This window comes from Ambystoma mexicanum, chromosome 1q (genome assembly GCF_040938575.1).
Source record: "Ambystoma mexicanum isolate Mex_15411 chromosome 1q, UKY_AmexF1_1, whole genome shotgun sequence".
Classification (NCBI taxonomy): Eukaryota; Metazoa; Chordata; class Amphibia; order Caudata; family Ambystomatidae; genus Ambystoma; species Ambystoma mexicanum.
The window spans coordinates 1,464,528,306-1,464,556,096 of NC_090922.1; the positions used below are offsets into that span (position 1 = coordinate 1,464,528,306).

The 27,791-nt window shown below is 48.7% G+C and overlaps 1 long non-coding RNA gene across 1 annotated transcript in view; it reads right to left on the reverse strand.

Moving 5' to 3' along the window:
- The window catches only part of LOC138549675 (uncharacterized), a 48,012-nt gene extending 20,493 nt beyond the window's left edge, over window positions 1-27,519 (reverse strand). Inside the window, exon 1 of the long non-coding RNA XR_011293455.1 lies at window positions 27,355-27,519. This is a non-coding gene — a long non-coding RNA (uncharacterized lncRNA). The remainder of the gene's footprint in view (window positions 1-27,354) is intronic.
- Window positions 27,520-27,791: the final 272 nt, after the last annotated feature.

Sequence of the window (27,791 nt, forward strand, 5' to 3'; positions counted from 1 at the left end):
TATGCTCCCACCTGCCATCTGCTGCTGCCTGACTGCCTGCTGCCCACGTGCCCTGCTATTTGCTGCCTACACATCAGCCAGGGGTGCAGTTGCTGTGACCACCCCTGCTGGAACAGAAGACTCCCGACTGGGATACCATCGCACCACAGCCCAGCCCCAGGACCCAGTTGCCCACCCACTCCTGCCTCTGGGGTTGCCATGTCGGGCACTACACCATCTGGCACCACTGGCAACCCCCAGCCAGAGAGGCAGAGGGCCACCAGCTTCACTGCCACCGAAGTTGGTGTCCTGGTGGAGCAAGTCCTGGGGCAGTATGATGCCCTCTTCGGAAGTTCCCGCGCCGACAAGGAAGGACAGACTCGGATCTGGACGGACATCGTGACTGCCATCAACGCGGAGGGGGTGGCAGTCTGCGACTTCAAACATGTCAAGAAGTGCTGGGAGGAATTCAGGTCCAGGACCCTCAACAAGGCCCGGCACCTCTTGACGGCAGCGGATGCTAAGGGGCGCCGGGGCCACCTGTCGGAACATCAGATGAGGGTCCTGGACGCATATGCCCAGCGCTCCACGTCCAGGTCCTTGAGAGGCAGACCCGTCTGGAGTCGAATGGTAAGTGTACATGCATACTGATTAGCAGATGTGCGTGTGGTGGTGTGCCAGTAGTGTGCAGGTTGTACATGTGTTTTTCTAGGGCCATGTATGGATGTGTATGTACAGGGCTGTGAGGAAGACACATGCAAGTCCTTTCATGTGTGAGACACATGGCTGGTGTATGTGTGGGTAAGCATGCAAGCCAAATGCAGATGTGTGAGCACACATGTTTGGATTACTGTGTATGTCAGTTGGCATGGTTGTGGAGTCACACATGGATGTTGGTTCCAGCTGCATGTATGTGCACCTTGTACATGTGCATGTGTGTCTATTTGACAAGGGTGCAACAGTGATGCAACATGGATGCATGTGACACTGATATGTGGAAAACTGATTTGCAGATGTGACATGGATGTCGATCTCAACACTGCGACAGTTGGCGGAGGTGTACACATGCATGTAAGTGTGGTGGCATGTGTAGTGCACTCCCTGTGTTTCATGTGATGTCTGGCTCACCTTTGGCTGCTCATGCTGTTGTATGTGTATGGATGGTGCTGGCTGTTGCAATATGGCTGTGGAATAGCTCATGTGTGTGAGTCAAAATGACATGTGTGTTGGGGATTGTGATGCCATGTCTGACGTTTGACAATGCCACTCATGTGGAACTGTCATGTGTGTATTAGTCCATTGTACAGTGCCCTGATGCCTGTGTTTTATTTCTCCCTGTCTGCAGCGTCAACTGATGAAGAGGGCGGACAAGGTGCTGTGGAGCTGTCACAACGAACCTCTGCGATGTCTATGGGTACCTCCGTCCCCAAGCGCCAGTGAAGGAGAGAATAATATACTCCCTCACCAGTTATTGAGGCCACAGGTGAAAAGAGTCGGGAACACGGGTACCAGGTGCTGCAAAGGAAAAGCAGGTGAGTGTGAGTACAAGGCAGTAACTTGGGAATGACCAATAATCAAGACAATGGAGTGGGACCTACCTAACATGGAGGAGAACCAGGACGGGAAGACAGCCGGGGGAGCTGGGGTTCAGAACCCCCTCACTTAGGGGCTTGACGTGGTGTTGAACCGAAGTCCAAACAAAACAACCTTGAGCGAAAGGGGAGTTCCAGAAACAGTTCCAAGAAATGTCCAAAGCCAAAGGGTCCAAGATCCGAGGATGGTAAATTTGAAAGTTCCAAAAACCAAGTCCGAAATTCGTAAGAAGCAGGTCCAATGATGAAAGCCAGAGAGTCCCAAAGTCCACTAGGCAAAGTTCAGGCAACCAAATCCAAGGAGCAGGCAAAACGGTCCAGAAACACCAGAAGCCAGGGTTCAAAAATCCGGAGGGTCAAGATCCAGGAAAAACACAACGCCACTCGAAATGCTGAAAACAGCTGAGAAGCGTGGAAGCTCAGCTTCAGTGTTCTTTTAAACCGGTGCTTGGGTCACGTGATCGCTTCTTCACTGGGTCACGTGAGTGGCGTCGCGTATCACATGACCCTCGCAACCGGGAAGTGGCAACATGATTGGTTGGGCGGGCCGCTCCTACAGCAACACGTGGGCATTGTCCACGTGACGAGGAAGCCGGGGTGGTGAGGCTCGATCCACCCCAGCGCCATTGCGGCCACAGTTTCCATGATGCCGTGCGCCGCCTCCCTCTTACGGGGAGCCCGGCGCCAAGGCCTCTGAAGGGGCGCGCCCGGGAAAGGTCACCGCCGCAGGTAAGGTGTCGCTGTGAGGAGGGCGGTGTTGCGCAGCTTGTAACAGAACCCCCGCCCAAAGGCCAACGACCACGTGGGCAGGACGGATGCTCCCGATGGAATTGTGACACTAGAAGGGGGGCATGAACATTAGATGCAGGCTCCCATGATCTCTCTTCCGGGCCGAAGCCGGCCCAATCAATCATGTAGTACAAGACCCCATTACGAAGGCGCGATCCCAATGTGTCCCTTACCTCATATTCATCTGAGGACACTTGCACAAGAGGAGCCGGTGGCAGCAGTGGCCTTGTGAGGGGCCGGCAAGGTTTTAACAGGGAAGTGTGAAACACTGGATGTATGCGCCAAGATGAGGGTATGGTCAGATGAAAGGCCACTTGGTTAATGACCCTCGAAATTCGGTACGGGCCAACAAAACGGGGGAGGAGCTTACGGCAACCTGGTATTCGTAGGTTTGTTTGTTTGTTTGTTTGTTTATTTATAATGCGCTCCAGACCCATGGGTTACCGGGCGCAGCAGCAAGTATATGCGACGCTTACAATGTTACAAATCTACATGAATAATATTACAATATTACGTATTACAATATTACAAGAATGTACAGTTACCGGTTGCAGTATTTACATGAATGTACAGTTAGCAATATACAGAGTTAGCAGTTATAAACATAGGGTTACACACATCTGAGTACATTAAGTAGGGCTACACTTGTGAAGGTTCATTACAGGTGTCTAGTCATTGTTAGTGTTAATGTGTTTGATGAAGTTCCTTCTGAAGGGTGGGAAGGGTTGGTCTACTCTTAGGTTGGGTGGCAGAGCGCTCCACAAGTTGGCAGCTCTCACAGGGAAGCTTGTGCCACCGATTTTGGCAAGTCTAAATCTGGGTACTACCAGGCAATTGGAATTGGCGAGTCTCATGGGTCTAGTAGATGTTTTTCTTTTTATTTTGTCTGTCAAGTAACTAGGAGCAGCATTATTTAGGGCCTTATGGGTCAAGGAGATCATCTTTAGGTGGATTTTATTGTCCGTGGATAGCCATTTGTGTTGCCGCCTAATAGAGGAGATATGCTCCCTCTTCTTTATGCCTAATGCAGCTCTAAGAGCATTGTTTTGTAGTGTTTGGAGTCTTTGGGTGATGGCTTTATTGGCACCACTGTATAGGGCATTACAGTAGTCGAGTCGGGAAAGTATTAAGGCTCTAGCCAAGGTTAGACAGCTAGTATTGGACAGGAAGGTCTTGCCTGCTCTTATCAATTTACAGGTGTAGGCAGTAGCAGAAGCTAGGGAGTTGACCTGTTTAGTGAAGGACAAGGTAGAATCGAGGTAGAAACCGAGTGTTTTTACTTCCCTTGAGACTTTGATAACATTTCCATCTATGTTGAAAGCTGAGTAGTCCGGGCCCAATTTGTTAATATTGGCTTGTGTACCCAGAATGATCAACTCTGTCTTATCATCGTTCAGGCAGAGACCATGAGTAGCCATCCATGCCTGAAAGATGAGGTACACTCTATTCACCAACTCCCTGTCCCTACTATGATCCCCAGAAAGTGGGAGGAGAATCTGTGTATCATCTGCATAGTTGGTGTAGGTGATACCAAGATTGTCCAGATCATCGAACAGAGGTTTGGTGAATATGTTGTATAGAGTCGGGGAGACGCAGGATCCCTGAGGGACTCCACAGGTGATGGGTATGAGGTCTGCTGCTGCCGTTGGGGAAAAAACTCTCATAGTTCTCTCACTCAGAAAGGATTCTATCCAACTGATAGCTTGGGTGGAGAAGTGAGCGGCTGTCATGATCTCTGCTTCCAAAAGGTCAGGGTTTTCCCAACTCCCTTGGAAGCAGATCCATAACCCAGGTTCCGAGTGCCAACCAGTCCCAATTGGGACCTTTTGGACCCAGTCCTGGCGCTAGTGGCACCAGGCTCATAAATATGCCCAGTCCCAGCGCTGGAAGCGCCGGGCTCATAATGCTTGGGTGGACTTACCTGCAGCAGACCATGCTGCTTACTTGCCTGCCAGTTGAGCCTCTGATCCTCTTCTGTTTGGAACTACTTTTCCTGTTGGGTGGGGCTGGAGCCACTCCCTAGATTTAGAACACTGAAACTCTTCTGGAAGGCAGGAACTCTTTTCTTACCAGGAACTCTTTTCTTACTTAAGCGTGGCTGTGGAAGGAGACACCTAAGCACTACAGGAGGCTATTTAAACCACACCCGGTGGATGAATCTTGCTTTGCGTTATTCTGCACCCTCTGCAGCAGGACGCTCATCGTGTCTTCTGCATCCAGTCCTGGGCCTAAGGAAAAAGGCTTACCATCCTGAATCCAGTCTTCAGCAACACCTATAAAGACAAGAAAGAACAGGTTAGCATTCCGGCATCTGAAAGGCAAAGGCTTACCATCCTGAATCCAGTCTTCAGCAACACCTATAAAGACAAGAAAGAACAGGTTAGCATTCCGGCATCGGAAAGGCAAAGGCTTACCTACTCTTCGTGCGCTCCGGAGGTCTTCATACTGCATTCCGGCATCTGAAAGACAAAAGCTTACCAACTCTTCGCACGCTCCGGAGGCCTTCGGCGCTGCATCCGCATCTGAAAGACAAAACAAGGTGCGTTTAAAGACATTGGGGAACTTTAATACTCACGTGCCATTACTCCTTTCCACATCTAATCCAGTGGGTATTCCGGCACCCTGCAGCCGCTCCGAACTCGTACCTGCAAAATAAAAAGACAGTTAGAGCGCATCGTGAAGCAGGCAACAAGCGCTTACTCACGTGCTTCCAGGCGCTTCTATTCATCACACGGGCTCCATCTTCAACTCACTTTAGCCCGTCATCCGCCATCGCCGGAACCCTGCAAAACAAGAGACATCATTACTAAAGACTTTAAAAAGACATTTGAATGACTCGAAACTTACCATTCGTGCAGTAAACAACGGACAGCAGTCCTCTGAAGTCAAGAGGCCTGCGCTACCTATCCAGTGAAGAAACTGGCTACAGCACCCTGCCCCGAGGCAGATGGAGAGCTCGGCATTCACTTACCTAAGGTGAGAGCGTTAACCTTTGGGGTCTACAGGAGAGGAGAAGAGGAAAGAGATGGGGACACCCCAATAACCCCAGTTCATTAACCCCATATTTTCTATCTGCAGACATCTCACTCTACACGTCAGGCATACAGTGCACAGAGGTCCAGCCCAAAGAGCCAACCGGGTGCTACACATCACCTTTGAAGATACGGTAGTCGCCCAGTCAAGACCGGCGCCTCTGCGAGAATCAGGTGAGCGTTACAGCGGCAGAGTCCAAGTGTCTGCAGAGGACCTTGTGGTCCACAAGGTCAAATGCAGCTGAGAGATCTAGTAGGAGGAGGAGGGCTGTCTTGCCTTGATCTCTCAATACGTCTATTTGGGTCTTTAGGTCAATAAGGGCTGTTTCCATTCCATGTAGTGGGCGGAAGCCAGATTGTCTAGATCCAAGTAGTTTATGCAGTTCAAGGTATTTTTGAATCTGTATATAGGCCACTTTGTCCAGGATTTTCAACAGAAATGGAACTGTAGTGATTGGACGGTAGTTAGTCGGGATGAGAGGGAGCAACAGGAGCACCCAGGATTGTTTTAATTTAGCTGGGATGATGCCTGTGGCGAAGGATGCGTTGACAAGTTTGGAAATAAACGGTGATACATCTCTGGCAGCGTCTTTTATTAGCTGTGCTGGGCAGATGTCACCTTTGCAATTCGATGGTTTGAGGGTGAGGATGATTTTTTCTATCTCTAGTGTGGTGGTTTTGGTGAAAGAGAATTTGCTAGACTGGGGCTTGTTGGTAGCCTTGGGTGGAGGCAGAGTGGGAAGATTGAGCAAATCTTTTTTCAGTTGAATTTTATTTTGGAGGGTGTTAATTTTGTTGATTAGAGCATGTTGGATATCTGTGCACCAGGTCTGATCTTTGGTACAGGTGTCTGGTATGGCAATGGGTGACTCAAGTTCCTTCAGTATGGAGAAGAGTTCCTTCATGCTTGAATTAGAGTTGGCGATACGATCATTGTATGAATTCCTCTTAGCCAGACAAACTGCATTTTTGTATTGTCGGGAAATAGATGTTAGGTTGGCCTTGTTCTCAGCAGTTGGGCATAGGTTCCAGTTAGATTCATATTTTCTCTTGGTGAGGCATAGGGCCATGAGTTCAGAAGTAAACCATTTATTTAGATGGGCTTTAGGTTTGCTTGTACGCATTTTAAGTGGGGCAATTTTGTCCATAGTATCTGTCATGATTTTGTTATACTCATGCACTAATATGCTGGGGTCTAGGTTGTCAGGCAGTGCATTTAATGTTGGAAGAATAGCGGGTATGACATTGTCTATTGTCGTGTTCTTTTTATTTCTTGTTGGGCATGGAAGTGCCATGGGTACGACTGTAGAGGATGGTCGGGAGGTAAGGAGGTTGAAGGACACTAGTGAATGGTCAGTCCATGATAATGCCGAGATGGATGAGATAACTGCTGTACAGTTTGAGTCAGCGACCCAGTCTAGTATTCTGCCTTTCGTATGGGTTGGGTTGTTGACTTTTTGGGAGAATCCTAGGGAGTTAATAACGTGGGAAATGGTCACGGCGTGCGCATCTGCTTGGTCATTAAATCCTAGGTTAAAATCCCCTAGTACCAGCGATTGTGAGGTGGTTTTGGCATTGAAGGTTAGTAGCTTGTGCAGGTCCTCTTCGAAAGTCCCAAGCGGTCCTGGAGGTCTATAGATTAGGTGAATGGTTAGGGTTTGATTATTGTTTATGAGGAGTTTTGCAGTGAGGGCTTCACAAGATTGTAGAATTTGGGCAGGGGCTAGTCTTAGCGAGAGACTCGATTTGGAAATGATGGCAATTCCGCCTCCGCGGGTGCCCTCTCGGTCTTGCCTACATATAGTGTAACCGTCAGGGATGGCTAGCATAAGTGATGGTCCTGCTGCCTTGTGTAGCCAGGTTTCGGTTATTGCAATAAAGTCCAGGTTCGCCTCAGTGATTAGATCAGCTATATCAAGGGCATGTGCAACTAATGACCTGGCATTGAGAAGCACTACTTTGTAGGAGTGATCCTTTATTTCCTCTTTGGGATGTGTAAGATTAGGAGTACTTTTCGCGCTGGATTTTATTTTAGATTCAGATGTTTGTATGTACATTGAAGCTGGGGTGATATTGGAGGCGTTGCATTCTTTACCATTATGGCGTTTCATCTCATATATTGTAGGAGGGAGGAGTCGTCTAGGTATCTCGTGAAGTTTGTTAAGTCTGGCACGTAGTTTGTTATTTCTATCGTGCGTGGAACTAGGCCGGGAGGTGTAAGCTAATGGTCCTATCAGAGCTCGGTATTTTGAGTCAGTGTAGTCATGAGTTTTGGTAACTATATCTGTTGATATAAGTGAGAAGGGTCCGAGTGCATGTAGTGGGACCTCTGTGTGGCTGACCTGCTTGCAAGTGACAAGGAGTGTAGCAGTAGCCATAATGCAGTAGAAACTAGAAAGGCTAGACATTATGCGGAGCTAACACTTAGTTAGGTGGGTAGTGGTCATGCAGGGAGGATGTTCCCTGTGGTAAGGTAATGTGATCTATCCACATAGATTTGAGAGTATCACAATGGCTAAAAAAAAGGCACAACACCTAGATTTGAGCGTATCACAGTGGCTAAAATCACAGCACCTAGATTTGAGAATGTCGCAATGTCTAAAATGCACAACACCTAGAATTGAGAGTAACACAATGGCTAAAAGCACAGCATCTAAATTGAGAGTAACACAATGTCTAAAATGCACAACATCTAGAATTGGGAGTAGCACAATGGCTGAAATCACAGCACCTAGATTTGAGAATATCGCAATGTCTAAAATGCACAACACCTAGCATTGAGAGTAACACAATGGCTAAAATCACAGCACCTAGATTTGAGAATATCACAATGTCTAAAATGCACAACACCTAGAATTGAGAGTATCACAATGGCTGAAGCACAGCATCTAAATTTGAGAGTAGCACAATGTCTAAAATGCACAACACCTAGAATTGAGAGTATCATAGTGGCTAAAAGCACACCACCTAAATTTAAGAGTGTCACAATGGCTAGAATGCACGGCACCTAGGTTTGAGAGTATCACAATGGCTGAAAATGTGCAACACCTAGGATTGAAAGTATCGCAATGGCTGGGAGGCACAACACCTAGATTTGAGAGTGTCTTAATGGCTGAGAGGCATACCTAGTTGCAGAGTGACATGATTAAAGTTGCATGCATGGGCGGCAACTGGGAAGCCGGATTGGCCATACAAGTTTGACAGAAATGCAAACATTACATTACAGTAGGCTTGGTGGGCCGCGTGGCATAGTGGAGCATACAAAAGGCATATATGTGGTGTAATACAATGCATACAGTACAATGGGTAGTTTCTTAATATACTGTATAACAGTTGACTATAGTCTATCCAAGGGTATGGAGACAGAGCAGTACATATAAACAAATGGCTGTTGGCATACTTAAAGCACAGGGTAGAGTGTAGATAGTGACGGTGGCCGTACACAAATAGTCTAAGGCAGGGTCAGTATAGGTGGATTAGTTGCGCTGGAATATGGTGCAGAAGAGTACTAACAGAAGAGACCAGGCTGCTCAGCTCCTTGCTGCCCGACGCGGACAGCCGCAGACAGGCCCTTAGGCTCGCCCTTTGGCTGCCGCCTATCGGTGAGCTGCAGGGGCGGGTGATTGCAGGAGCAGCCAAACACTGGCTTCGGGTGCTCCTGGGCTTGTTGCTGGTGCCGGAGGGTCGACCTAGGCGGCGGCCATTGACCGCATTGTGTATAATGGCGGGCAATGGAGCCACGGGCTATTTGGGGGTGTTCAGTGCCCAAAATTGCGAAATTTGCAATTTCGCCGGGTCGGGTGCAGATGCCCTTAAATATAATGCCAAAAGCAGGCAGAATTAAGGGAAGGGCCACGTTGCTCGTTGCGGGTGGTGGGGGCATCTGGGGGCTCCACTTCTTCCTGGGGTCCTGGTGGTGGGGGGAGAAGGCTCCAGCCCTCTCCTCCTTGCACGACAGCGACGGCTTCTGCCGGGTGGACAACCATACCTTATCCCCAACCGAGTAGCAAGGGGTCGGGACACGATGTCTATTGGCCGCACGGCACCAGGGTCTGAGCATGTACGCTTTTCAGATCCCTAATGCAGTCGGCTGCCGCAGGAGTCAATGTAGCAGAGAAGTCAGGAATGGTAAAGACCCTGGGATGTTGCCCACACATAGAATAAAACAGAGAGAAACCAGTGGCAGAATGAGGTGCGTTGTTATATGCAAATTCTGCAAGGTGCAAAACTTGGAACCAGGTATATTGATGTTGAAGAGAGAGACAGCGAAGATACTGTTCTAGTGTCTGATTACAGCGTTCGGTCTGGCCGTCAGTCTCGGGGTGGTATGAAGACGAGAAACGAGCATCTATGCCCAATAGATGAGTGAGGGAATGCCAAAACTTAGAGGTGAACTGGGAGCCCCTATCGGAAATGATCACTGAAGGCAATCCGAAGAGACAGAATATCGACTGAAAAAACAATCTGGCTAATGTCGGTGCTGAAGGAATGCCAGTGCATGGGGCGAAGCGCGCCATCTTAGTGAATGCATCCACCACGACCCATATGGTATCATGACCCTGGACCTTCGGCAGTTCGGCTATAAAGTCCATGGTTACTGTGTGCCAGGGACGGGGAGGAATGGGCAATGGTTGAAGCAGACCCAACGGGCGTCCTTTAGTATTTTTACATTGAACACAGATTGGGCAGTTTAAAATATAGTTAGTTACATCTTGGCGCATGGACGGCCACCAACACCATCTCTTTAACAATGCAAGGGTTTTTTGTTGTCCCGGATGCCCGTTGACTGGAGCGTCATGAGACCATTCAAGAGCCTGAATACGTGTGTCCGTGGTGGGGAGAAACAATAGGCCTTGCATAAAGGGTAACCCCTCGTGATACACTAAATCCCATTCACTCATTTCATCAGAATGTGTAGAAACCCAACTGCGAACAGCACTGACCAGGTCGGTTGAAGGAGTGCATAGACAGATAACATGATTTTTACCCAGGAGGTGTTCGGGGAACACAGGAAGAGACTCTCCACCCTGTAAGCGTGAAAGTGCATCTGCTTTACCATGACCGGTGCCAGGACGATGTTGTATGACAAAGTCATAGGTGGAGAAGAACAGGTGCCAACGGACTTGTCGACTGTTTACGCATTTCAGGTTCACCAGGTCTTGCAGGTTGCGGTGGTCAGAATAAACAACGATTTGATTTTTTGCTCCCAACAAGTGGTGACTCCAAACCTGAAATGCGTCCTTAACAGCGAGCAACTCTTTTTCGGTTACAGTGTAATGTAGTTCTGTAGCGGTGAACTTGCGGGAGTGATAGGCGACGGGGTGTAGCAACCCTGAGGCAGGACAATGTTGTGACAACACCGCCCCTAATGCAAATGATGAGGCATCTGCTTCCACTATAAAATGTAACTCAGGGTTTGGGTGTTGCAGAATGGGAGCGTAAGTGAAGGCTGCCTTTAATGACTCGAAAGCCAGATCCTGTGCTTTCGTCCAAACATATGGTTCTCGGGGACTGGTCAGGCGAGTAAGTGGTGCAGCTATGGAGGAAAACCCCGCAATAAATCTCCTATAAAAATTTGCGAACCCGAGAAATGATTGCAAAGCCTTAATTGTCGTGGGTACTGGCCAGTTCAGAACAACATCAACCTTGGTCGCATTCATGGACAGACCTTTAGGAGTGATGTGAAACCCCAAGAAATCCACCTCTGTGACATGAAAGAGGCATTTTTCAGGCTTGCCAAATAGGGCGTTGGTCCTAAGCCTGTGGAGTACCTCTCTAACATGAGTTACGTGTGATGAGAAAGAAGAGGAGTATATCAGAATGTCGTCTAGATACACTATGACGAATATATCTAGGATATCATGGAAGATGTCATTCATGAATCTCTGAAATGTCGCAGGAGCATTGCAGAGTCCGAAAGGCATGACAGTATATTCAAAAAGTCCATGTCGGGTACAGAAGGCGGTCTTCCACTCATCCCCTTGTCTTATTCGAATAAGATTGTAGCCCCCCCCTGAGATCAAGTTTGGTAAACAGTACAGCATGAGTAAGATTGTCTAGAAGGGGGTTTATTAAGGGAATAGGGTATCGGTTCTTTATGGTGATTTGGTTGAGACGGCGGTAGTCTACACAAGGACGTAAGTCTCCTTCCCTTTTGGGGACAAAAAAGATGGGACTGGCAGCAGGGGACTGTGATGGGCGAATGTGGCCTATTCTTAATGCGGTCTGTAAGTAGTCCTTGAGGGCCTGATCTTCCGTGGGAGACAAGGAATAGATTCGACCACAAGGAATTACGGCATCAGGGACGAGGTCGATGGGGCAGTCATAATGTCTGTGTGGCGGGAGATCTTCAGCCTTTCTTTTGTCAAAAACATCCAGGTAATCCCTGTATTCTGCAGGTATTCCAGAAGCGGTGACTCCTACGACATGGTTAGGAGGATCAGACTCCATATCCTGCTCATCCGTGAGCTGCAACTGGGCCAAAGCACGCAACACTTGGGAAGGGGAGGTCACCGATTCAGGGTATACCAAGCAATGATTTTGACAATAGGGGGATTCAAATAACACTTTACTCTGGGTCCAATCAACGACTGGATTGTGGGTTCGCAACCACGGAAGACCCAAGATGAGACCGAATTGTGGTGTCATAATAAGATCAAATGACAGGGTTTCTTTGTGTTTTTCGTGGATGACCAGGGTCAATGGAGCTGTCTGTTGCTTGATTGGACCTGAGACGAGCGATGAACCGTCAACAGCTTGCACAGGTTCTGGTCGTCGTTTGTTCAAAATGGGTAAGTTAAGCGAGGCGGCGAGGGCTATGTCGACGTAGTTCCCCGTGGCCCCTGAATCGATCGCCAAGTGAACCCGATGTGGAGTGTTGCCGGGGGAAAATAGAAGGGCCTGAATATGCATGGGTCCCGCTAAAGTTGCAGGTGAGGGGGAAGAAAAGGGAGGACCCGTCCGAACCCCCTCACTTAGGGACAGGCTTTCCGAAAACCCTCCGTTTTAGGTTTAGGACGTCGAGGACATTCCCGGACATAATGGCCGTTCAACCCGCAGTAAAAACATGCGTTGGAGGTTCTACGGCGTTCCCTTTCGGTAGCCGTGATGGGACTACGGACCCCACCGATTTGCATAGGCTCAGTAGGGGAATCGCTGGTACTGGGATTCGAAAAGGGAACAGTTCTTTTAGCCTCATCCCTTCTCTCAGCCCTTCGGGCATCGACCTGAAGTGCCAGATCCACGAGTTCGGGATATTGAGCTGGCAGCGAAGGTACTACTGCCAGTGCATCTTTCATCGCCTCATTTAGACCACGATAAAACACCACAGCCTTTTTATTCTCCGGCCATGCTGTCTCCACTGACAATTGGTTGAAGCGAGTAATGTAATCCACTAGTGGACTCTTACCCTGAACCAATTCTAACAATTCTAGATCCCGGGTCTGTGCTTTGTGTCTGGTATCAAACACTCTGGTCATTTCCGTGATTAACAAATCGAAATCATATAGTACGGGACTGTTTGTTTCTAGCAATGGGTTGGCCCAGGCGGCTGCTATGCCTCCCAGGTGTGAGTGTGTGAATGCCGCCTTCGTTGTGGAATCGGGAAAGGCTAGGGGGCGGCATAAGAAATGGAGTTTGCACTGATTAATGAACGTACGGAATTTGCTGGGGTCTCCGTGAAACTTTTCAGGAGGGGCCAAGGGAAACGGTGTGGAAACGTAGACCGGGGCAGGAGTCGGAACAGGGGCTGGTGGGCTCATCTGGGAAGTGCTATCCCCAAATTCGGGATCAGGAGGGAGTGCATGACGTTCACTTTGTATGGTGTCAAGTCGCTGATGAATTGCGGCCGTGGCGGCAGACATATCAGCTCTGAGAACCGTAATGCCTGTACTAGAGCAGCCACCTGGTCCCCGGCGGCGGCATCCATAACCAAGGCAGAGATGGCTTCTCAGTCTGTCACAACAAACCTCTGCGATGTCTATGGGTACCTCCGTCCCCAAGCGCCAGTGAAGGAGAGAATAATATACTCCCTCACCAGTTATTGAGGCCACAGGTGAAAAGAGTCGGGAACACGGGTACCAGGTGCTGCAAAGGAAAAGCAGGTGAGTGTGAGTACAAGGCAGTAACTTGGGAATGACCAATAATCAAGGGAATGGAGTGGGACCTACCTAACATGGAGGAGAACCAGGACGGGAAGACAGCCGGGGGAGCTGGGGTTCAGAACCCCCTCATTTAGGGGCTTGACGTGGTGTTGAAACGAAGTCCAAACAAAACAACCTTGAGCCAAACGGGAGTTCCAGAAACAGTTCCAAGAAATGTCCAAAGCCAAAGGGTCCAAGATCCGAGGATGGTAAATTTGAAAGTTCCAAAAACCAAGTCCGAAATCCGTAAGAAGCAGGTCCAATGATGAAAGCCAGAGAGTCCCAAAGTCCACTAGGCAAAGTTCAGGCAACCAAATCCAAGGAGCAGGCAAAACAGTCCAGAAACACCAGAAGCCAGGGTTCAAAAGCCAGAGGGTCAAGATCCAGGAAAAACACAACGCCACTCGAAATGCTGAAAACAGCTGAGAAGCGCGGAAGCTCAGCTTCAGTGTTCTTTTAAACCGGTGCTTGGGTCACGTGATCGCTTCTTCACTGGGTCACGTGAGTGGCGTCGCGTATCACGTGACCCTTGCAACCGGGAAGTGGCAACATGATTGGTTGGGCGGGCCGCTCCTACAGCAACACGTGGGCGTTGCCCACGTGACCAGGAAGCCGGGGTGGTTAGGCTCGATCCACCCCAGCGCCATTGCGGCCACAGTTTCCATGATGCCGTGCGCTGCCTCCCTCTTACGGGGAGCCCGGCGCCATGGCCTCTGAAGGGGGGCGCCCGGGAAAGGCCACCGCCGCAGGTAAGGTGTCGGTGGGAGGTGGGCGGTGTTGCGCGGCTCATAACAGGAGCACAGCGGCAGGGATCACACCGCCAGCCGGAGACGCAAGACCCGGTTCCCCTCCCAGGTTGTCATCTCATCTGGGAGTGAGGAGTCCGGTGCAGCGTCCCAGGCCGCAGATGCCGAGGGGAGGTCCAAGAGGCGGAGGTCGGAGTTGGACTCCTCGGCAGCAGAAGGGGCAGCTGAGAGCCCACAGGGCCCAACGGAGGAAGATGGCATGAAGTCATCCAGGTTGGTGGGAGGTTTGGTGGAGGAGGAGGCTGTGCAAGGGACAGAGACGGGGTCTGGAGGTGGGGATTCCACTGGTGCTAGTGGTGCAGTGCAGGACCAGGGACAGGAGGCAGCACAGACCGCCGCGGAGGTGCCTGTGTGCAATCCTGTCCCTGATCCTGTCACTGCATCATCTTGCACCAGCAGGGATGCCTACGTCCAGACCCGATCTCAGGGAGAGGATTGGCTTACACCAACTGGCCTTCCGCTCCCTGCGGATGTGGCTATCCGGCACCAGGTTGAGCCTGTCCTGGGTGGGGTGGCGTTGCGTCAACATGCCATGCGAGGTGACCTGCAGTCTTTTCATGAGGAGACTGCACATCTTCTCGAATGGCTCATTGACCGCGGTGACCCACTGGGATAGTTCACCAGGGCCGGATTCCTCCTGTGGGATGTTTCTACCTATGCATCCGAGCCCTACCACATAAACTGTTCCTTACTGGCATTGAAAACATCATGATGGCCAGAACTTCCCAGAAAATGCACAGGGAAATGCATGAAGAATAGGCTGCCACCCATTTTTGCCTATGTTGTGGGCACAGAAGGGCACTGCCTGAAACCACCATTGGGCTACACACAGTAGCCTGAAACCATTGCAAAAGGGGCAATGCTGATTGCCAAAAGTAACCCATAACTATTGGGAATTCATTTTCTTCAGGTCAAATATGGCTAAATTATGGGCACAAAATTATTTTACTGCAGAACCACACCAGTGCCATGTGTTGAACCTGGATAATGTACTTCCGTGTAAAATCTCTTGTTTGAAATGCATTAATTCAAGACTGATCCAAAATAAAAAATGGATGCAGTACCCGCTTTGGACTCAAGGCGGCGCTAGCGGTTTAAACTCTGACAGGAGAACTGCTACTTCAGAAGCTAATCAGCCTTCTGTGACAATTGGGACTCCAAAAGACTGTGGGTTAATTAGAAATCTAACCACCTGCTGTTCCCAGAGACAATCTGATTTGATTAACAGGCCAAAAGGCTGGGAAACCTTCTCACCTCAGAAAGCCCAGGATATCACATGGTCATGCTAACCAAATGCAAAGTGGCCCCCTGGTCTGTTGACCTCAGCTTGCTGAACCTTGAGTCCCGGGGAATAATACGTCCAGTACACAGCACCTTCAATAATCCGGTGCTGGGAATATTGAAGCCAAACGGCCAGTGGAGACTCTGCGCCGACCTTAGGGAGCTCAACAAACGGGTCCATACTTCCCGATGGCCTCTGCCCTACATTGACCAAGGGCTGGCCCAGATTCAGGGGTCACAGGTAATCACAGCAATAGACCTGACCAATGGATACTGGACCGTGCCTGTCAGTAGGGAGGACCAATACAAACTGGCTTTTACCTTTGGGGGCCAGCAGTACACCTGGACCCGGACTCCCTTCGGATACCTCAACTCTGGCAATGAATTCAACATTTTCCTACACAAGGCCATGCCCGACCTGGGTGCGAGGGGTAACCTGGCTTATGTAGATGATGTCCTCATCAAAAGTTCATCTGTGGAGGAACACATAGCGGAGATCCGTTATGTTCTGACACAGATGAGGGCCGCCGGAGCAAAACTTTCCTTTCAGAAAGCACAGTGGTGTAGAACCCGTGTTAATTTCTTGGGGCATGAGATTACTCCTCAGGTCCTCTGTCCCCAAGAAAAGAAAGTGGAAGCACTTCAAAAGCTGAAAAACCCCACAACTCTGCGGGAACTAAGGAGCCTCCTGGGACTGACTAATTACAGCAGAAAGTTCATTGAAGGCTACGCAGAGATCACTAGACCCCTGATTCATCTCTTGAAGGGGGGGGTCAAGTGGGAATGGGGTCCAGAACAATCCGAGGCGGTAAGACAACTTAAACGAAGCCTCTCACAAGCGCCTTGCCTAGCTTACCCTGTCAGGAACAAGGAGTTCTTCCAGGAGACAGGGTTCTCTAATACGTGCTTGACGGCAGTATTATACCAAAAGCATGACAAGGTCAATAAAGTAATCTCCTATGCGAGCAAAACTTTATCCTCTGTGGAGGAATAATTCAACGATTGTGAGAAGGCACTCCTGGCAACGGTGTGGGCATTGAAGAATTACCGCCCGTTTATCCAGGGGGAACACATCATAGTGGAGACTCCACACCAGCCTCTGCAATATCTCCAAAGTGACAGAATCCGGGCCGGAAACGTGAGTAATTCCTGAATTACTTCCTGGATTCTGTCAATGCAAGGCTTTCCTGTGGAGGTCAGATATGGCCAAAACAAGAAGAGTCCCCTCGCGCAAGGTCTGGCTGACTTGCATGATTGTGCCAGAGAAAACTGTCTCGAGGACGAAAGTCTAAAAATCAAGGACAACATGGAGGCATACCTTAATTCCCCACACAAAGTCTTTGAAGATGACAAGTGTGAGGGAATGCCCACTGTCTATGTGGATGGATGCTCTTACCATGTTGACAACGACGGGGAGAAAGAAATGGTGGATGGCGTAGGGAATGCATGGGTGAAGGAGTTCCCAGAACCCTCCGCTGGATACAAAATTGGTCCCCGAAGTAGTCAGGTGGCAGAATTGATGGCTGTGCATCAGGCCATCATACCTGCTGTCCAGCATCAACTTCACGAACTGGTCATAATCACAGATTCGGATTATGTACGGAACGGGTTCGTGGAGCACCTGGTCAACTGGAAAACCAGAGGCATGTTATGCGCTAATAACAAACCCCTGAAACATGGGAAGTTAATCCAAAATATTGATGATCTGGTCACTTCGAATGGGATGACCATTTACTGGAAAAAGATCAAGGGTCATTCCAGAGTAGAGGGACCAGACAAAACTGGAAATGACTTAGCTGATCAGCTGGCCAAAACCGGGGCCATCCAAGGGGATCTAATAGAAATAGAGTTCCTGTTGGGGGAAATCCAGGTCACTGCGATCACTAGGTCCCAGACAAATGCTCACAATGATCTTTCAACTGCCCAATGAGCAAGGAGACCCCTGATGCTGATTTGATTACAGCTCAGAAGGGGGATCCAATTATTGGTAAGTTTTACCAACACCTTGAGGACCCTGAGAACTTTCCCCTGACGGATACCGATTACATTGGGAAAGAGGACCTAAGAGTGTTGATGAAATGTCCAAAAATGTTCCGAATCCAAGACGGTTTGTTGGTAAGGAAATCCCAAGCTGGCCACGATCAGTGGGTGGTTCCTACCTCATTCCGAAGCCTAATGTTAAGTCATGCCCATGATGCGGCAACCGCCGTTCATAGGGGGTTTCACACAACACTGGAAATCTTAAGAGAGGTTGTATACTGGCCACACATGGGGCAGGACTTCGACCAATACTTGAAGGGGTGTCTTGTGTGTGCACAATTTCAGCCATCATCCCTCACACACCGTGCGCCTCTCCAAAAGAGGGGGATGACACTGCCATGGTCAGATTTGCAAATTGACTTTGTAGGCCCTGTGATTCGCTTGTCTAGAGGAAACAAGTACATGTTAACCGTTACATGCTTGTTTACCAAGTGGGTGGAATGTCTCCCAGCCCCAAACTGCAAGGCAGAAACAGCAGCTGCCCTGATGATTAACCACATCTTTTCCCGTTTTGGTCTACCTCAAAGGATTGAGTCAGACAGAGGTAGCCACTTCACCAGTGAAGTAATGACAAAGATGTGGGAGATACGGGGGGTCAAAAGAAAGCTACATATTGCTTACAGGCCAGCTTCTTCTGGAGCAGTAGAGAGATATAACCGAACCATTGTGAGCATCTTAGAAAAATTTGTGGCAGATTCTGGGCCAAGTTGGGATATCCGATTATCTCTGGTCCCAATGGCCATCAGATATATCCCTTCATCTGCAACCAAAATGTCACCATTTGAGTTGATGACTGGACGCAAGATGGTGCTTCCCCAGCATTTGCTCTACAGGACCCAAGAGCAGACACTGATAAATGCCTCCACAACTCATGAGTATGTGGAGAATTTAAGGAAACACCTTCAACATGCTTTTGCCTATGCTCAGCGGAATCTAGAAAGATCAGCCGAGAGCATGAAGACCCACTATGATTTAAAAACTACCCGAAAGGAATATAAGGTGGGTGATCGGGTCTACCTATACAATTTCCAAAGGAACCAGGCCAAACAGCGAAAATTCTTGCCTACATGAAATGGACCGTTTGAAATTATAGACAAGATCTCCCCTGTTGCCTATAAGATCTGCATCCCCAAAGGCAGTCTGGTGGAAGGGGAAGACAAGTGGGTCCATATTAACCAGCTAAAGTGTTGCCATCCCAGGCACACTTTGCAGCAACTGGAGGAGTCCTCTGCAATACCAGAGGGGACCGCTCCAGATTAATTCAGTTCCAACCCTAAAATATCCCACATATAGTCTCTAAAATATTATACTCTTGTAAGCCACTGTCTTTGAATGATAACTTGTATCTCAAAAGTAAAATGTTAGTTATGTTAAAGTATAAAATGTATATGTCTGCCACACCATTAGTAGTGATGGAACAACGTCTACGAATAGGTATTGCTGCTTTTCCTTTGTCGTCCTAGGAGAAAGAAAACCTGGAGACTGGCTAAGGAGAACGATCCAAGGACCGGGAGCAAAGATCCGAGGGGCCCGGGGTACCGCCCAATGTTCCCATCAGGACCGGCGAGGAGAACCGATCGATCTAACCGGATGTGGGAAAAGATGCTGAACTGTGCCATCTACCGGAAGAAGATGAGGAAAACATCCCAGATCTTGCGAGTTCCATCTGTGAAGGATCAGAATGGCCATCGCAAGAAAGGGGGGCTTGTGGGATGTTTTTACCCATGCATCCGAGCCCTACCACAAAAACTGTGCCTTACTGGCATTAAAAACATCATGATGGCCAGAACTTCCCAGAAAATGCACAGGGAAATGCATGAAGAATAGGTTGCCACCCATTTTTGCCTATGTTGTGGGCACCGAAGGGCACTGCCTAAAACCACCATTGGGCTACACACAGTAGCCTGAAACCATTGCAAAAGGGGCAATGCTGATTGCCAAAAGCAACCCATAACTATTGGGAATTCATTTTCTTCAGGTCAAATATGGCTAAATTATGGGCACAAAATTATTTTACTGCAGAACCACACCAGTGCCATGTGCTGAACCTAGATAATATACTTCCGTGTAAAATCTCTTGTTTGAAATGCATTCATTCAAGACTGATCCAAAAAAGAAAATGCATGCAGTACCCGCTTTGGACTCAAGGCGGCGCTAGCGGTTTAAACTCTGACAGGAGAACTGCTACTTCAGAAGCTAATCAGCCTTCTGTGACAATTGGGACTTCAAAAGACTGTGGGTTAATTAGAAATCTAACCACCTGCTGTTCCCAGAGACAATCTGATTTGATTAACAGGCCAAACGGCTGGGAAACCTTCCCACCTCAGAAAGCCCAGGATATCACATGGTAATGCTAACCAAATGCAAAGTGGCCCCCTGGTCTGTTGACCTCAGCTTGCTGGAGCCCACACAAAAGACCTTTCCCCTTGAATAGGACATGGTGATTTTGACTGTTTCCTGTCAACAAAGATCTGCCAGCCAGGAGAGACATGTGATCACTGTCATCCCCAAACCTTGGGGGCGGACTCAAACACTGCAGTACTTTGAATTGCAAGCAAATATATATTGTACAGAAACGCTGATAACTCTTGGTAACCAGATGACAGAAATGTGAAATTTGGGGATCCTTAAAATGAAAGCTTTGCCCACAATTCAAGCCCAAACTCCAATTTGTGTGATGTTCTGGGGCAAAACCCCACTATTTATTGATACTACACACTCTGTGTTTAAGCTAGAGACATGAGAATTTACTGGAGTATGTATGGACAAGCCGTGTATATGTGTATAATTTTTAATGAAAAACCAATGTTGCATAACCCACTAAAATCGAAAATAAATTGCCATTTCTTTACCCAAGCTCCTAGAAACGCCAGAGTCGGAACAGTGCCTACCTCATGTGATATATGATGTGTGTAGGTGATGTAAAAACAACTGTGTATTTGGGAAAATATGTATTTGGATCAAATATAGATTTGTGGGCAAACTGACCAGTGGAGGATCCTCTGTCCCATAAACAGACTTCATCATGATGACAATCCATTTCCTTCCCCCAATCATGGGAGAGGGGAGAATTGGGCCAATGACAAGTAGAGAGGGCAGGCTTAGCTAGGCCCAGGCACACACCCATTTTCAAAACACATAAAAAGAGACTGCTGGGACAGGTAGAGACAGTCAATTCCTGCGGAGCATGCTGACCGACGACTTCACATCCAGAGATCCAGACTTCAAATTCATCAATCTCCAGAACCTGTAGCAGAAATTAACTCCAGAATTTGTAGCAGAGAGGCCTGAATCCACCAGCTGAATCCTCTTCAGCAGGCCTCAAAATCATTTGCAAACTATTCCACAGCCGGGCGAGCTGTCTGAATTCTTTTGCCAAGAACTCTTGCCAGTACCCAGAAAGCAGTGTTACATCCAGAATCCACTTGATCCGGACCGGAAAGCAGAGCAGTATCCAGAACCAGAGGCCACTGAATCCAGAGAGGTTAGACCAGCAGAGCAGAGCTGACCCAGATCGCTGTGAGCAGAACCGGTGCCTGATTGACCCGCCGAGCAGACAGAACCGCAGCCGGACGTGTTGACCAGATCCGTGACGAGGCCTAGTTCAAATTTATATTGTGAGTACCTAGCAGAACTGTGCAGAACCAATCTCTTAGTTAAAATAATCTAATCCAAACTATTTTAACCTAAGTAGAACTGCCTCCTAGAAATCGTGTCATCTGTCATTTGTAAAGCTGCACAACTGTCACCTGTCAATTCTGAAGCTGCAAGCTGTCACCTGTCATTTTGAGTTTACTTTAAATCCGAAAAACTACCTTTATTTAATCGTCCGTATCTCTGGAACCGTTTGGGCTAGAATCTAAGCTTTCCAACGAACCTAAAACCGACTTTTGCTGTAATCGCGATTCACGCCCTCGCGAATTTTGCTGCGATTTGCGATTTGGCTTGATTTCTTTACCTGTAAAAAGATAGCAGCTTTTTGCTTTCCTTTGCTAAAAATTCGTTTGCCTCTTAATAACCATCCCTGAATCATTGCTAAAGTGTGCCTGAGCTCATCCCGAGTATCTCTCACTCACCCTGAACCTCCTAAAGGGAATTAAAAGCATTTTCAGCATATTTCTCACTTCACTGCCACCACATTCAAAGCACTTGGGCCTGTGTTTTAAAACTCATACCTGTTTTCTTTAAGCTTGATGGGGTGGGAATTGAATTTCGTATTGTATTTGATTGCATTCCAGAGAACTGTGTGTGTTACTTCCATCTCCTTGCATTGCATATAAGGGGGAGGGGGGTGAATTGCCACCAGGGGAAAAGTGAACATATGATATCTTGTGAAACCATATCAGTTAGTTTCTGTACTGCATTTTCATTCAACATTGCATCCATTTGAAACCATAAAAGTATTTTTGCTACTTTATCCATCCTATACTAACTCCTCATTGATTGTAAAGAAGTGTGCTGGTGCCAGACTACCCGTTGTTGATCAACATCATATGTCTAAGTGTACTATCAGATATTAATTTATTATAAAGTGTGATATATATATATTGTTTAAATTCTCAAATAAACCTTTTAATTTGCAAAACAAACCTACTTCTTGGCTCAGTGGAGTCAGGGGGATTCTAAGAGGGGGGTGTTATACAAGGGTGGTCATCCAGAGTACTGAACTAGACATAAAAATACATTAATAAGGGTTTTCCTCAGCATCCCAGACTAGGCATTGACTTGGCTGTAGTGTTGATTGAATATCGCTTACACTCCGTTTCCTGGACCTTGTTCCGACCCCCTCCTCAACTGAACCCCCTATGCCCCAGTCGTCCTCCATGCCATCTTCCCACCCATGTATCACCTGGGTGCCCTGTGGAGCTGCCTCTGACCCTGCAGCCAGGCTGGTGGACAACAGATCCCTGCCACAGTCGGGAGTCGGACGTCTAGCAGGGTTGGCCACCTCCACAACTGCACCCTAGCTGGAGGAGGATTGCAGGCAGCAGGAGCCAGGGCACAGGCAGCAGCACAGCAGCAGCAGCAACAAGGTGGGAGCCATGATGGCTCGGGGCCTTCATCATCAGAGCGGCAGGCATCGGCCAGAAGGCAGGAGGACCCTGGACGGGAAGTGTCTTCTGTGTGGCAGCGGTTGGGCCATGCGATAGATGCGGAGCGGCAGCGGACGGAAGAGGCATGGCTCACGATGGTCAGGGCAGAGAACTCCATGCGTAGGGCCCATCAGATGGGTTGAGTCCTTTCTTTCTCATCACACTTCTAGAGTTTGCTGTGGTGATGCCACCTCTCCCCCAGTGGAGATTAACTGTGCTGTCCTCAGGGAGTCTGCTTTTCGCCCCTGCTTTTCAATTTGTACATTAAGCCACTATGTGATCTCATGGACGATTTGAAATTATTCTTTACCCACTATGCTGACGATACTCAGCTGGTGCTGGAATTGTCAGCAGACTACATCTTGGACTCCATTAGCGTGCAATCTACTCCCACATTGAAAAATGCATGACTCCTAATTGGATGTGTCTTAATGAGAAACAATGAGAACAAGACAGAATTACTGATATTTGGTTCAACTTGTGTTAAATCTAAACTTGACCCAGTTATCAGTCTTTCACCATCAAGGACAGCTGCAAGGATGGATGGAGTGCACGGGACGGATGGAGTGTGCGGGACAGATGGAGTGCGCAGGACGGATGGAGTGCGCGGGACAGAAGGAGTGCGCGGGACAGAAGGAGTGCGCGGGACAGATGGAGTGCGCGGGACAGATGGAGTGCGCGGGACAGATGGAGTGCGCGGGACAGATGGAGTGCGCGGGACAGATGGAGTGCGCGGGACAGATGGAGTGCGCGCGGAGCGGATGAGGATTGCGCGCGGAGCGGACGAGGACTGCGCGTGGAGCGGACGAAGAGTGTGCGGAGCAGGTGAAGAGTGTGCGGAGCGGACGAACAGGGTGTAACGGATGGAATGCATGGATCAGAAGGAATACATGGAACTGATTGAACAGATGAAGTGCATAGAACTGAGGGAGTACATGCGACAGAGGGAATGCATGGAACAGATAGAGGGCATGGAATGGACATTGTGCAAGAACAGTTGGAGTGCATGGAACGGTTGGAGTGCATGGAACGGTTGGAGTGCATGGAACGGTTGGAGTGGATGGAATGTATGGAGTAGACACTACGGATGGCACAGACTCAACGGATGGAGTTGAACAGACGAAGCCGACTGAACAGACTGAGTGAATAAAACAGATATAATAAATGGTTGAGATGTGCGATCGATCTCAAGCACCTACTGGAAACCACCATATCACATCACCACCCTTACTCTCTTCTATACACCACCACTCAACTAGAACACAGCGATACTATGCCACATTCGGTACAGCCGTTCCCATACCAACTCCTGACACATACTCCCCATCATCCTAACTAAACACAGCTGGCTGCACACCCGCCACCTTAGGCGTTCTCCTCAGGCCTAACACAGCCAGAATCAGTCTTTTATCACCCTGCCAGAACAAACAAATACTCCTGATCTCCCAACCACTACACCTACCGCTAAGAAGCTGCTATCATACGAGTGCCACACCTGCTGCACAAATATCCGGTGCCCACACACACCTTATGACTCTCTCTCTCTCTCTACTGACTTGAACTACGGTTCCCGAGGGCGTTCAACCTACCAGCGCCTTGAGATCATACCAATGGCACATAAGGCGCTATATAAATACAAAGTAACATAACATAACATATCAATATATAAAACAATAAAAACCTGGGGTCTCTTTCTTGCCTCTTTGATTAGTTCCGATAGACATGTTACCGAAACCATAAAAAACGGTTCTTATTATCTTAAACTCTTGAGGAACATCTGCCCTTTCATATCTGAGCCTAACTGCCCTTCAGTCGCTCGGACAACCATCTTGTGAGCGTTGGATTATGGTAATGCCCTTTTGTTTGGCGCTCATAAGAAAAGCCTACAGATCGTCAGGTCATACAGAATGATGCAGTGCACATCATCAAAGGCAAGTCCAGAAGAGATCACATTATCTGCAGTCGTCAAGCTTCCGATCAATGCATGCATACAATTTATAGTAGCCACCCTGGTTCACAAATCTTTTCATGGCTCAGCCCCGATTTATATAAAAATCTTGATACATTCCTACGAGCTCCTAAGAAAACTACGATCCTCCACTTTAGGACTGATTCAAACTCCTAAATTCAAGCTAGTCAATAGTTTGGGTAGGTCATTTCCTGTGCTTAATGCTAAGATGTGGAACATCTTGCTGTTGAACTTTAGGCTGGTAAACGATCTAATAACGTTTCGCCGGCAACTGAAAACTTGTATCTTTCATTGAGTCTTGGTGCCTTCTGTTATATTTTGCTGGTCCCGTCTTTCCGTGGTCCTTGTGTTTTTGTTATGGTGCCCCGATGCCCGTGGCACCTTTATACATTTATACATAAATAAATAAAATAAATTGCACAGGCAGAAACTTGAAGTCCCTAGTTTAAAATATGCAGGTATTTGGACGCTGTAAGCACGGGTCTCTGTGAAAGAAAGCTCATCTGATTTACAAGGGTGCAGTACCACACACCGCAACTAGTGTTACCTATCAAATCTGGCTAATATGATTTACCAGGGTGCCATATCACAGGCTCCGGCTCATCTCAGTGGAACTACGTTCCTCCAATTTCCAAGATTGTAGTACTAGGGGCTGTAACTAGAGGTCCCTGTGGAACATGGCTCATCTGATTTACAAGGCTGCAGTACCACATAGCAGGGTGATCCCCTATTAACCCCCCCCCTTGTGTGGACACAGCATAAAAACATGTTATTTTTATTTATATTAAACCACAGCAACCGTTGTAAAGTATTTGGAAACACAAGGTCCCCTTTTATTTGAGCAAACAATTTGCGGCGGTCGCAGCCACATAATAAAGATAAAATACATTTCCAGGATGACCCGTCTCATTCCCTGTTTGCATTTGGAAACAAAGCAGACATATGCTTCTGGGTCTGTACTGTCAGTCAGTAAACATTCTCCGGACCACTGGCATCAGATGCTGTAGCCTCAACTGCCCTGAGGGGGAGTCAATGCCCGTCACTTGGATTTGGCTCGAGCACGGCCATTCCTGAACCACTCACGGCCGAAGCATCACAACTCATCCCTGGCTAGGACAGCCCTGACACTCATCAGCAGGATGAAACTGTCGGGGTGGACTGGTAATAAGCGGCAAGTGCCTTCCTACCCATGCCTGCCACCAAGACCATGGCTTGGTCGAAGGAAGCATAGTGCACAGAGCAGTGCTTGGGGTTGAGCCAGTCATTTACTGAATCACCTCTGGGATATGGCAAGAGATGAATCAACCTGAACATGCTGCAAATAAAGAATAGTCCTTATTACAATTGAATATGGTTTCCTCAGCTCTAGGTTTTTTCTTCCTTTTCTTGTCTTCCTCTCTGCTGACAGTTATAACTGGTCCTGCCGTTTACACAGCCAGTAATGAAAAGATATCGCAAAATTTGCTTGCCCAATACTGCTCTTTCACTTGGGCATGGATTTGCAATGCAAAGAGGACCTGCCAGACAGTAGGAGTGCAATGAGGACCAGCGGTGGGGTTATCCCAACCTTCACACCCCTCTCCTCGACCAAAGTTTATGCCTGCACTCCCATCCCCAGCTGTGTAGACCCCGTGAGCATGTGGCCCAAGCCCAGTGGGCTTGGCACCTCCTTCCTCCCTTGGCCAAGTGTGGTTGTAGCGCTCATTGCCAGTGGGGCCGGTGCCACATCCTCTCCCTTGTTCCCAGAAAGACCCAACCGACCCCCCAAACTCCTCTTGCCACAAGTATGTGTGCCACCCCCTAATCAGCCTTAGTATTTCTTCCAATGCCATTCCAAATTGTTCAGTTTCCAACACATTACCGTAGGCAGTACCAGGGCTGCACAGCCTGTTGCCACGTGTGTTGGGTGGGGTGCTGGCGATAAAACCGCTGCATTTGTCCCCTCTAAGTTGTTGCCACCTGCGGCAGATATCTCGGCTATCTGTACCGCCGCTGGTCCTGCCAGGTCATTTCCTGGCTGTGCTAATGTAACTTTCAGGACAACAACCGATGGCTTCTTACCCCTGGGTCGGTGCTTCCCTTTCGTGGTTTTTGCTTTTGATTGCTGATCTAGTGCATAATAGGAAAAACAAATTGGCTGGGCATTAGCCTCAAAAATTGCGCATGCATCACAGTTTCACTAAAGATTTTCGATTTAGTGCATGGTAGGATAATCCCAACGGCTCGGCGGCCGCATCACCATAATTGGGCATGTGCCACATAAATACAACGTTCACACGATTTGTTCTGAAATGAAACGCAGCGTGCACCGAAACAACCCGCATGCCACGCGGTTTCTGTAGACTTGCTTGTCATAAGAAATGGCTCATTGGTCCATTTGGGCACACCCGGAGCAAGGCAAAAGTTCTCTCCCGCTTATTTAGCAACAAAACTGCCCTGGCTCGGGGGCCGTAGAGGCAACCTCTAAAACACGGTGGGAAGCAATGTGGACCCAACACGATCCCAACCCAGCAGCCAGCGCTAGGGACCTGGGGCCAGGAGGGGGATTTTTCTAGCCCGCATCCATGCCTTAACTAAGGCCAGGGAAGCCCTGCTCCCACCAGTGGGACTGCTCACCTCCAATCAAATTTACCTCGCACACGCTACCTCGAACCTCGAGCGGAATCCACATGCTTCCTCAAACTCTCCTTAGCGGAATCTTACAGGCGGGGGGCTGCTGAAAATGTGCACCGTTGCAGCACCCCACCCTATGAGTGCCCCCAAGCACCCAAGAATGGATGCATCAGGCCCTGGGAGACGCTCCTTCCGCCTCTAAAGGGAGGAGGAGGAGTAGAGTTTGACCCACTCAGGGGTGGGGCGGCCAGAGCGGCAGCCCGCTATGTAGGCTGTCCCTCTTGCGCCCACTCCCGGGACCGGTCAGCCTCTGATTGTAGCTAGAGGTCCCTGTGGAACTCAGCTGAAGTGATTTACAAGGCTGCAGTACCACAGACTGTTGCTAGAGGTGTCTGTGGAACTCGGATTAGGGTTAGTATCCCGTGACGGAAATGTTCGAGGGAGAACAGACCAAAG